The sequence below is a fragment of the Chrysemys picta genome, chromosome 1, assembly GCF_011386835.1.
Source record: "Chrysemys picta bellii isolate R12L10 chromosome 1, ASM1138683v2, whole genome shotgun sequence".
Classification (NCBI taxonomy): domain Eukaryota; kingdom Metazoa; phylum Chordata; order Testudines; family Emydidae; genus Chrysemys; species Chrysemys picta.
This window is the reverse complement of record NC_088791.1, coordinates 288,392,993-288,406,032: the sequence shown is the minus strand read 5'-3', so window position 1 is coordinate 288,406,032 and position 13,040 is coordinate 288,392,993. Positions and strand designations below refer to the sequence as shown.

Sequence of the window (13,040 nt, the reverse complement as noted above, 5' to 3'; positions counted from 1 at the left end):
GTTTGCAATTTATATTTATTTTAAAATATTCTATTAGAACCTTAAAAATTTAAATATTTTTATTCCTATAACTATAGCTAAAATAGGTTTTTACAAAGCATAAAATTTGTGTCATATTTGACCTGACAGTGTCCCCCTACTAGATTGGTTGATTCAGTCAAGCAGTTCCATCAATCCTATATTCAGGGATTTCCAGATCTAAAAAGAAAAATGCAGGTTTGAATTCAAAGCCATGGTACACTACACTGTGATTGATCGGCTAAAAAGTGGACAAGGATACCTGAAACTCTATTTAACTAAGCATGAGTTCCACACTGATGCACGCTGAGAACTAACATGACTTATTCTCTGTGGTGACTGCCAACCATGTAATTCTTAGATGATATCCTGCCATATGTTCTATGCAGCAGAACTGATACTGGTCTCAAAGTTGCTCTCTCCACTTCTTGTGTAGAGTTAGAATGCCAAAATAGTGACTTTGGGGTATTGTGGACAAATTAATATAAAAATGGACAGTGATGGAATATGAGGAGAAACAAAAATAAAAAGTCCATTGTTGCCTTCTAAAAACAAATTAAAGTCAGATAAATCTTTTACAATCTCCTTTTCCCATGTGTCATTAGCTTTCCTTGCATTAGCCTTCCTTATACATATGAGCTTTGAAAGTTCATATGCTGCAGGTCTGTCTGTCTGTCTATAGCAAGGATCGGCAACTTTTGGCACACAGCTCGCCAGGGAAAGCACCCTAGCGGGCCGGGCCAGTTTGTTTACCTGCCGCCTCCGCAGGTTCGGCCGATTGCAGCTCCCACTGGCCGTGGTTTGCCGTCCTGGGCCAATGGGGGCGGCGGGAAGTGGTGGTGCTTATCCTGGCGGGCCGCGGGCCACAGGTTGTCGATACCTGGTCTATAGTATGGTGTTGCTAAATATAGCAATTCAGATACACATTATTGAGTCTGCTCTTCAACTTTCACAGGTTTGGCTGATTTTGCTTACTCTGATTTGTTTTATGTTTTTGTAATTTTTGGACTTTGATTATTGTGTGCTATTAAGATTGCAATGTGGTCTGAAAACTTCTGGTTTGATCCCTCCTTATGTCTCTGGTAGATTTTTCCACAGATGGCAGCCATCAACTAAGAGAATTTTGTCTCTGTTCTTTAGAGCTTCACATGGAATACTATTATATATATTGGCATAGAAAACAACTGCTGTCTCAGTGTCTAATGAATGGAGAAATGTTCTCAGATATATTCTATCCATTAAAGGCTTTAAATATTTTGACCAGGGTCTTGCATTGGCATTGGAAGTAAAATGGGAGCTAGCGGAGAATGCAGAAACGGATATGATATGTTATTGATAGTTTTTCCTTCTGAAGAACCAAGAGTCAGCATTCTATACAAGTTGGAGTGTTTATGTGTCATTGAGGGTGGAAACAATATTGTCCACATGCTCCATTGGCTTCCCATTTACTTCCAATGCCAACAATAGCAGTAGCAATAATAGCGAGAAATTTCTTTTGCTCCTGCATCTGGCCACAGTGATCAGTCCCTGTCTAGAAGTGATTAATGCATTGATTACTATGGTCAGAACCAAGACCAAAAGAAATGGTTATAATTTTCTGGAAAGATGGGCAACAGGGGATGATGGATCACTTGATGATTACCTGTTCTGTTCATCCCCTCTGGGACACCTGGAATTGGTCATTGTCGGAAGACAGGATACTGGGCTAGATGAACCTTTATTCTGACCCAGTATGGCTATTCTTATGTTCTAAAGAAGGCATTTCTCACTATTGTTTCATCCTATTATTCAGGATTGGTGATGAATATAGTAAGATCCTGAGACTTTGTACTTCCTAGATAAACATAGTGCATATGTCTCAGGTGGTGAGAAAAGTTAGTGTCCCGATTATCTTCTCAAACTATTCTTTTTCCACCATCCTCAGTTCAGTTTTCCTTTGGTTCAGTTGAAGCCAGCTGCTCTTCATCCAGGTACTAATCTCTTGTCGGTAATATTGCATCTTGGTGATGGCATCTGTTTAGAAGGTGATATAAAGCAGGGTTCCATTAGCAGTGGGTCTCCTTTAGGTCTCATCCTTTCGAAGCAGTCTCCAATAGAAATTGAAGAGGAGGGGGAACAGTACTGATACCTGCAGAACTTCATGTTAGATCAGCTGCACATTACATGTTCGGGGTACTATTTGAAAGAAATAATTGAGTCATCATAGTGCTGCACCATCCTCTCTGGCTAGGTCTCATAAGTAGGTCAGCAACAGCTTGTGACTCACTATGGCTGTTGCTTAAAATAGGTTGAATACTATAAGCACTGAGGTTTGATATCAGTCATTTTCCTTTTGGAAAGTCATCCATCAGTGGAACAGAGTCATCTCCATATCCAGCCTTGGCCTGAAGCTTGAATGTGAGTGGGATTTGGAATGTTGGCAGATGCCACATGCTGCTGAAATTTGAAGAGATGGTGCGGGACAGGGTAGTAGTGGGGAGACTATCCATATCAAATGTTGGTTTTTAAGGAGAAAATGGACTGTCACAATCTTCAAGAAGGCTGGTAAACTGTCTTTGGTGAAGGAGGCATTGATTGCATTCAGTGGTAGGCCTAATTGCTCTTTGCTGTTGTTCACTATCCTGGAGGGATAAGGACCTGCTTAGTAAACTGGCCGGAAAAGGGAAAAAATTGGCAAAATTTTTGTTTAAATTTTTTGTTAAAATTTAATTTTTGACAAATTTTGCAGTGATCGGTGGTTTGGCCAGATGTTTGGGTTATACTGTCCGGGGTGATTAGGCAGTTGACTGCACTGAACAGTTCTATTAACTGTGATTTCACCACTGCTGTAGCAGAAGAAAATATAGTTTTTTTTTCCACAACCTGTATGGATGTGGCATGTTTCCACTATGAATCTTTGAATTTAGGGCCACAATTTCTAAGCTGGGCATAATGAGTGTGCCTGCAAAACTGTGCAGTTACCTGAACTACTCGGTTTGTGTTCAGTGAGTGCAGACACATTTTAACAGTTGCTTCTGTTTTGTTCTACTGAAAAATTGGCCCTTAATGTTTAAGCAGTGGACAAATTTTCCTGATAGTTAAACCAGAATTAAAGTAGGATCAAAATTGTTCCTGTATGTGATATGAGGCTTTAGATATTGAGCTAATATGTCTGTATGCAGTGAAGTAGGATTATATTGTAAATTTGAAATTTTGAAGTACTTTTTACAGGTAAGACCTTGGAAAATGTGTTGCTATTATTTATTAATTACTTTATGTTTCTGTTGGAGTCTTAATCAGATGAATTGCCCATTGTACAAGAAACTGTGTAAACAAATGTGAACTTTCATAATACTAAACTGAGGAGAATAGGTGTAGTCTTCTTTTCAGCTATTATTTCTGTTTAGAATAATGACTTTATGCCCTTCCATCTTAAAGAGGAAAATTATAGAAAAGAATATCCAGGGATAATAGCTCTCTTTTCAAATCATGAATGGGTGCTGTGAAGTGATTCCTTTCCTAGTAAAAAGCTCAAGAGTTTTGTAGACAAACAAAGCAACTTAAAGTATTGTTGAACACAATGTTAAGATCCTAACATTTATAGAAATCAGACTTTGCAAACCTCATGTAAGTGCAGATACATTGTATCTAGATAAATATATTAGAAATTTCAGGGCTGTAAGTAGTGAGGTTTAAATTTATGTTTTATCAATTACCCTGGATAAAGAAGGTAGCCATTCCGTTTCCAAAGCGTAAGACTTTTTCACATCTCTGGTGTTAAAAACGATGCCTTGCCAAAGAATTATTAATAGACATTCTACAGCCTAAGAAAGCTTTTAGTTCTGTTAGGGAAGTAAACTGACTGAAGTTTTTCTCATTTAGTAGAAGAAAAATAAAGGCATCAAACATGAGGACTGGCAGTACTTATATCTGCTTAAATTCCTTCCACATCTCCAGTTGATTGACAGACTCAACAAGCTGTTAATTGCCCACTTGGTGTGTTTTAAATGAGCCTTAATTTTTTAGGATTTCTGATGTAGATTTGTAAGAACTGGAAATTAAGTAAGTTTAATTGCCTGTTGGGTATTTTTATTCACTATTCACAGAAACAATACTCTAGGCCATTGTAGCACTTAGTCTGGATTTTCAATGGGCCTTTTCCCCTGATCTGAGCAGCAGACATTTGTTTTCTTTAAATGAATAACTGTGTACTATTTATACTGAGGTAGTACCTTTCCACTAGTTTTACAATGAGCATATGCATGTTGTACCTGTTATTCATAAAATAAAAATTGTGTACATAGACTGGCAGTGTTTTAGAATAGTAATTTAGAGGCCTTCTTAGATAAGAGTGTAGGAGTATTGGAAATCTAAGGTGACTCTAGTTGTCTTCACGCAATGAATTGGAACTACCCTTTTTTCAGACTACTTGCTTTACTTTTACTTCAAGAGTTTTGGTCCCTGGGGTGCAGAGCTGAGTAATATAGATTGTAACTATGATGCCACATAAGCAGAATAGCTTACGTGATGATACAAAATGAATTGTCTCTGGTAGTGAACAAGCAGAGACTGGTTTGTGTAAAACAGTTTTTTACAGTCTGACTGTGGTGAGCTATTCTCACCCCAGTGATACCTGCTGAGGAACTGTTAAATTTAGTTGCATTATAATAACATTTCTCTCAAGAAATGAATTATATACCTGTAGAGTAGTGATTGTTTGCATGCAACCATGGCTGTTATTATGCACTCAATAACATTTTGTCTTCAGCTGTGAACATTTGTATTGGTGCCAGATGTGAATTAATCTGTGGTTGTGATATAAGAGAGGATGTTGGCAAGGTTGAGATGGTTAGGATGGCAAGGTTCTCTACTCAGGGTCTAGACTTGGTTGTCTTTATTTTGTTCAATAAATGCCACGTGATCTTTCATCAAGAACCATAAATAAAAAAATCAGAACATAAGATAATATTGAGTACAGGGAACTGTCCAACCATCCAACAGAACCCCCTAATGTTGGACACTTACAGCATACGGTATAAGTCCTGATTACCAAAACTTTACCTCCCCAAGGACTATGTTGTCAACTTTCAGGTAGCCTATAGGCTGCACCTAATTTGCATTAAATGGAGAAGATGCAGCCATAATTTTGAACATGGATGTATGGATCATGGAGACTAGAGAGTATAGTTTACAGTGTTCCATCGTGAGCTGAGCGGAAGGCTGCACTGCATGTTTGCATATGTAGTCTCTAGCCATGATGAAGACAGCTGGTAAGCATCACTTCAGTCACCGTGCTCTGGAGAGAGAAGAGTATGCCATTAACTGAGTTATATTGAAATACCATATCTGGTAAAATAGCCACTGTGTTCTCTGTGACCTCATCCTTGCAAGCCAGCTGCGAACAGGGGATATCTGGTGGGTCTTTCTATTATATACTGTCTCTTACAATTCCTGTCTCCACAACTGATAACCTATGTTCTTTCATCTGCCTTTATACCTACTGCACGCATAAAGTAAGGTGGGGTGGGGGTGGGTGGGAAGGAGCTAACCTTTTCAGCTCGATTACAGAGAGAACAATTTGTTTTTGTAATTAGAGCTCAGCAGTGATCTCTGTTTATTTCACTGTTATTCAGCTCGTTGTAAACAGAACTCAATTTTGACAACTGTTTAGCTCACGGCACAGATTTAAAGTATTAAAGGATAATGGAAGACTTATTAGATTAGCTTTTGCCATGATCTTTTAGTGTCCCAGATAATTATTATTTGTGATACAGCTGAATGGTTTAGGCTTGTATTATTATTATGCATGCATTTCTGTGTAATACCTTATGTACTGTTGATAGGCACTAAAATATGCATTAGGAAGTATACATTTAGTCAGATTGCACTGATGTCAGTGGCGTTTTCAAGTGGTTCAAATTGCTCTTTTATATGAACTGCTTTAGTTTCCATATAAAAGAATGAAAAGGTTCTCAGGCTCCAGAATTTTTCTTTTAAAGGCTCAGTCATCTTCTTCATCATTATTATTACTCTTAATCATTTTTAGTATCGCTCATGTGATTCCACCACACACTTTTGATCCAATCATTACATTACATTTCTCCTCAGGCTCTGGCATTTTTACTTTTAATGCTCTCTCTCTCTCTCTGTCTCTCTCTCTGTCTCTCTCAAGCTTTCTCAATGTTCTTGCATATTTTTTCTTGCACTACTACCCTTCTTATGTTTCTTGTTTAGTTCTTTATGATCATCCCTGCTAATCACATGCTGTTTTGTACTTTCTCATTTCATTCTTTTTCTGACTGCCTCTTAATACTCATTAATTATGACATTACTTCTTACTCTGATCTTATCATTGACTTTTTACCTTTTGATCACTTTCTGCCTATTTTACATAAAGTCTGTCTTTTTAATCTTTCCCCCACTTTTCCCCACATGCTGGGTCCCCAGTTTCTCTTTCTTTTAGCTAATCTTGTTCTGTTATTTTGTCTGTCTCTGATCAGAAACAATACCTCTAATCTTATTTTCTGTTTTTAGCATGAATTGTATACACTATTTTGCCTTTGTTTATAGCTTTGATATTCTATGTAGTCTTTCTTTTAAAAGACTTAACTTAAATGGCAATTTCCAGGCAATATTTAATAGATTAGGGCACTGTGTTTAAAGAAGTTTACCTGATCATCTTGGGCACATTCTACAATTACTGGAATACATAACTGAGAAAAACTTTAATATGGAGTCTTCACATTTGAGTGACTGCATTTACTCTTAATGTCCACTCGAAAAGAGCTTATGTCAGTGACGAAGTGGGTGAATTTAACAAAAAGATATTTTCATAAGTGAAACACATTTCATATTTTCTTCTCAACCCTCTGTGAACACTGGTGGCTTACTGGTTCACAATTTGCTTAGAGCAAAGGAAGCGTACTGTCAAGGTCGATGAGCCCAAAATTGCGCCTATTCTAAAAAAATTCCTGATTTTTTGAAATGTACTTTTCAAAAAAAACCAGTCTGATATGCATGGGTCGCAGATGAAGCTTCTCCTGGGGGAGGCTAGCTCCCTGTCCTGCCTCTTTCTTCTGTGGCCCCACCTATTCCTCCCATGGCCCCGCCAATACTCCACCCCACTATCTCCCCTGACCCCACCCATGGTCCGCCCTTGCCCTCCCCCCACTGCCACCACTCGCCGCATCCCTCCTCATCTCCAACTCCCTATCCCGCTTGGTCCCCTCCACCGCCATTCCCTCTGTCCCTCCTCTTCTCCACACACCACCTTCCCCAAAGCCCCCTCTGCTTATGCTCACCACGTCCCTCCTCTTCTCCATCCCACCTCAAGGCCTCTGCCCAAAGTAAGTCTCTGCGGGGGAAGAGGGACTGTGGAGGAGAGGAGGGATGCAGTGGACACGAGGGATCTTGTGGGGCAGGGGGTGGAGGAGAGGATGTGCCGAGTGGCGGGGACTTCCAGAAAGGGGGGGTGGAGTGGACAAGAGGAGGGACTCAGCCAGGCAGAGTTGGGTGGGGGCCTCAGGGAGGGGGTGGAGCAGGGACAGGAAGAGCAGAGTGCAGGTGGAGCCACTATGGCCCAGGCATCTGGCGGTGGGTTGGTAGCTGCTGTAACAGGGGAAGCTTAGCTTCCCTTGGCTTATTATCCTATGCTGATACGGAAAAAAATATCAGCTTCTCCACAATGTGATCTTTCTCTCAATCTCTCTGTTATATATTAGTCTATATACTGCACTCATCCTCATGGTATCTGATCCACTACTATTAAACAAAACAAGCTCCGTTTTTTGATAATTTTAATCATATGCACATGTTACCCCATTCTTTTGCTTGGTGCTCTCTTTTTGTTCACTTAAGGAGGCAAAGTATTGAAACCTACAAGAACCCCAGTTTTACAACAGTGTTTAATACCTGGTGGTGAGGGGAATGTCCATCTTTTGGGAACCAAACTAGTTATGTGGGCCCAAGATAAAGGAGTAGATAAGTGTGATCACATTGGATCGGAAAAGCCATAGGTTTGCAAATTCACATGCACACATTGCAAACATGCTGCTGTGTCTGTTGGAAAAGAAGCAGGTGGCTCTCTGAAAGCCAGAATCCTCTTTCTCTGCGCCTGTTCCTTGTGACCCTTAATGTAGTTGACTGCAATAGCTGATTGCAATAGCGTGTATACAAGATTGCAGGCACAGGCAGCATCCCACAAGTCAAACTTTTTTTTGCCCCTGTTGCACAAATAGATACTGCTCTCCCAGCAGCATATAGTCTGTGTATGAGTGAAGGAATTGGGAGAGGGCTCAGACCTCCCAGACAGCAGGAGATTAGGAATGAGGAGGTGAATCAGACAAAACATGTAGAAATGTTGTAAAGACTGAGGCCTTATCTACACTACGGGGGGCAATCGATCTAAGTCGGGGTAGGCAACCTATGGCACGCATGCCAAAGGTGGCACGCGAGCTGATTTTCAGTGGCACTCACACTGCCCAGGCCCTGGCCACCGGTCCGGGGGCTCTGCATTTTAATTTAATTTTAAATGAAGCTTCTTAAACATTTTAAAAACCTTATTTACTTTACATACAACAATAGTTTAGTTATATATTATAGACTTATAGAAAGAGACCTTCTAAAAACGTTAAAATGTATTACTGGTATGTGAAACCTTAAATTAGAGTGAATAAATGAAGACTCGGCACACCACTTCTGAAAGGTTGCCAACCCCGATCTAAGTTATGCAACTTCAGCTACATGAATAATGTAGCTGAAGTTGATGTACTTAGATCTACTTACCACAGGGTTCACACTACGTGATGTCGAATGGAGACACTCTCCCATTGACTCCCCTTGCGCTTCTTGTTCAGGTGGAGTACAGGAGTTGACGGAAGAGCGATCAGTGGTCAATTAGCAGGTCTTCACTAGACCCGCTAAATTGACTGCTGATGCATCTGTCGCCATGCATTGAAACCCCGGTAAGTGCAGACAAGCCCTAAGAAAGGAAAATGGTGGAAGGAAGAGAATGGCAAACAGGAAAAGAGAAGACAGAAAAGGAGGAGAGAGAGGAGAGAAAGAAAAGAAAGTTAGTGGTATCTCTGGCAGGAGGAAATAGTGTGAGGGGCACGTTGAGTGGCCATCTGCTAATCCACAACAAATAGAGGCTTCAGCAAAAGAGGATGGAAACCACTGTCTTAGATCTTCTTAAACTTCTCACAAGAACGTAACAGATCGGCAAGTTGGCAATGTGCATACATTCACACATATGCTGGTAGGTCTGATTTCAGGCTTATCGACTTGATGATGTCATTTTTAAAAACCCAGCAAATTCTTTCCCTGCAAAAGAATGTGTGGTACTTTCATCTCACAGCTATCATATCTTGGTAGAAGTCAGAAAGTGATGTTGCACTGTAGTGCATGTGGCCGGAATGTGTAGACATGAGTAGCACTTACAAGGTCTGTAATTTTTGTGAAAGAAAAAAAAACAAAAACAAATCCTTGGATTAAATTTATATGTAAGATTTTCTTCTTTAACTCAGAAATAACTTTCCTCTGAATTCATATATAAAATCTGAGAAGACAGGGTGATTAATCACAATCCAGCGTGTACTGTCAGTGTGCCATTTTATTTTAACACTGAAAGGAAAAGTTTTAAATTATTTCCCCCTTTTTTTTGTAGCCATATTCAAAGATAATGATGATTATATATATATATGGCTTATTATGTCTTTTCTTTACTTTTTTTTAAGAAATGACATAATCTGCTCTGCAGAGTACTCGAATGTGCAACAGATAATATGTCCGTAATGCTATTGTATATCATTCTTCTTTTCTTTGATAACGATTCTGATAATAATAATAATTTAAAATATAATTCTGCATCTTTTTTCAGATCAACATAAAGGGTTATGGGCTAAATGTCATGAAAAATTAAATTAAATCACAACATAATTCCCTGTAAAAATCTGTTTAGTTCTGTAGAATTCCCACCAGGAAACACTGAAACCTCAGATGTTTGTATGGTGTGGTGAAAAGGTTGTTTGAAGCTAAGCGAGCAGGGTGTAATTTACAGTGCTACAATACAGTATGCATTCCTTTTTCATCCAAACAAACTGTAATAATGTGGCAGAAAGACTTTCCTATAAACAATATCACAGTTGTAGCAATCTCATATAAAATAGTTTCTTGTATTAGTATTGAAAATGTTGTTGTCATTTTTTACGCACTGTTAGGTTCAAAAGTCTTCCTGCGACTTACAACCTGTCTGGATCAGTTCAAGATTCCCAATTTTCTATGCACACATGAGTGCACAATAACTAACAATACACTGATATGTGGCAGTTAGTACAAACTAGTCTTCCTTCACAGTCTTCTCAGGTAGTTGCAGGATGTGCCAGATGTGGGGTGTTGTCTTTTAGTTTCTTTTAACATTTTGTGGCATTTTCTCTCTGTTTCTAAACTGCCTCTTCTGCTTTGATTCCTTTGTTGAGAGCAGGTGAGGATGGTGTGGAACAAAAGGGTTTTTTTGTAACTACAAAAATTAAAAGCAAAACTGTAAAGAGATTTGTCTCAAGCATATGCAGAAGAACCTCTGCACAGAAATAGTATTTTTTTCCAAAGTAAAATTTTACATTACAAAAGAAATGTCCATGTTAAATATGCACATATTTATGACTAACTTTACAGGCCACATTTACAAAAACTACACACGTCATCTTTCATTATTAGAGCAGATTCTAGAACTAGGTGCCATTTAAAAAAAAATCAAATGCATCTCCTTACCTTATCACAAAAAGAGATTTAAAATCTGAGGTTTTTCATTTCAAAATTATTTTTAACCTTCTGCTTGGGGGAAAAAACCAGACGTCTTTCAGGAGAACAAAAAAAAAAGGGGGGTGGGGAGAATAATCTGATAATCTGTAACTCTGTCTCCTAAATGTAATTTTGCCCAAAGAAAAGATATTAAGCTTTCTGAAATATTTTCTGTTCATATTTAGTTCAAAAGCATTCTTTTATTCATCTACACCTGACTCTGCTACTGGAATATCATGATTTCTCTTTTACTGAAAAGCCTGAAGGTTAGGAGCTGCACACTATTTTATGACCTTCTTTAAAGAGCAGATGCTAACTAGGAATACTAGGAAATTAAGTTTTTTGTCTTCAGCACTAAAAAACTAAAAATAAAAATTATAAGGCAATCTTTTGTGAAAAAACAGAAAGGGGCCTGCAAATGATATTCTGTTCTATTAATAAGGGATAGTATCTCTTCCCACTGTAACATAAACTATCAGTGGAACTCAGCGTCGGAATAAAAATTGCGCACTGCAGAGCAAACCGGAAGAAGATTAAAATCAACATTTTGTATAACAGCTTGCCAAGAAATATGGAGAGAATACACAGAGGTGTCCACACATACTGTATAACAATCTGTGATAATATATAAAAAAAAACCCTATTACAACATAAAAAGCCTTTCTCAGTCCTGAGAGCACAAACTTGATGAACTATTAATTCATAACCCTGTGGATAAAATATTCTATTTTAAATTATTAAGAATTATTTGGATCCATCTTGTTTACAATAATTCAGAATTCACTGGATAATGTCAGTTGAGATATTTACTAAGAACTGAAGATAGGAGTATCGAATTGCTCTAGCACACATTTTCCCAGAATCCGCTGCATTTTATTCACTTGTGATCCATCATATGTAAGATGAGAACCCTCCTAACTATTTCTATCTAGTATCTTCTTTTGAATACGACTTCAGTCGCTCCTTCATTGTTTTTACCCTTTTATTCTAATATGGATAAAGTGAAGATTAATTAGACCATTTTGTTGTTTTTCTTAGTTAGCTCCTACTTGTCACAACATATTTTTCACTTGTGCATTGGAATTAGGACCCCTTATTCATCCTAATAAATGATCTCTTTGAAAATTCATGGAAAATGGAGCATGTTATAGCACTCTCTGTTTGCATGGAGGAGCTGTGTGTTTCAGAGGACCTTTTTAGACAGAGCAAACATTTGTCAGTGTAACATTTTCCACCTTTTTTTTAGGTTGAATGTCAAGTGCTACTTACTGAAATGAAGTATTACAAAATGAGAAGTATTTATCATAGAAGCATGACTACTTTTAAGATATATAGTGGTTTTATGTCAAATTTAGGAAGGCAAAAATAAGCCTGTTTGGAGAAAAGAGAACATTTATGAATACTGAAAGACGGTGGACCTACATAAAGAATCTCTTTAAAAGCTCTGGAAAACTCACTGGAGTATCAATTTGAGTGTGGTAACAAGATGACTCATAGATTAATTGCTTTTGCTTCAACAAAACAAATAACATGCGTTTCACTCTGCTCTTTGATGTGCTGAATATCATAATAGTAGCTTTATAAACATGTGCATATCCCAGACTTACTTTCAGGTGCTTCCATATGTTGTGAGAGCACACTTTAAGAGCGGGACAGAAACATACACAAATTAAACATGAAGCCAAAAAAAAAAAGAAAAAAAAAAAAGAAGAAAACGAAAGAAACATCTGCAGGGCAACAGTGCGAAAAAATGTTTAAGCTGCCTGTTATTAACTACTCAACCTGTTTTGCGCTGGAATTCTGCATAATTATGTTACAGAGGAGGGGGAAACAACAGATGTTGAATAAAGATTGAAAGTAAGAAAATGAGATTGTTTAAAATAAAAAAAAAATTAAAAGGAGCTACAGTTGCTCTCAGCTAGACATTTTTTTGGCAAGACTTTTAGACAGCAATCTATTTCTCAAATTCATTGCCCATTTCAGTAAGATTAATGTAAAACAAAGTGTTTCTTTTTAAGTCTGATCATTTGAACAATTATACAGCTTCAGTAATCCCCAAGTCAATCTTTCAGAAAACAGCTGAATGTTTCCTCAAGCAATTTCATAAAGTAGATTAAATGAATTTGATATCAGGTCAAAAAAACTGCAATTACTTTGCATGAGAAGTTTTTTTTTTTCTATTAGCTTATATAATTAATTGTTTTTACTTTCTTTACAAATATTTAAATAATCAATAGATTGGACAG

General features: G+C 37.9%; 1 protein-coding gene across 21 annotated transcripts in view; it reads left to right on the top strand.

The window, feature by feature from the left end:
• The window catches only part of PCDH17 (protocadherin 17), a 105,479-nt gene that overhangs the window by 59,767 nt on the left and 32,672 nt on the right, over positions 1-13,040 (top strand). The window lies entirely within an intron of this gene.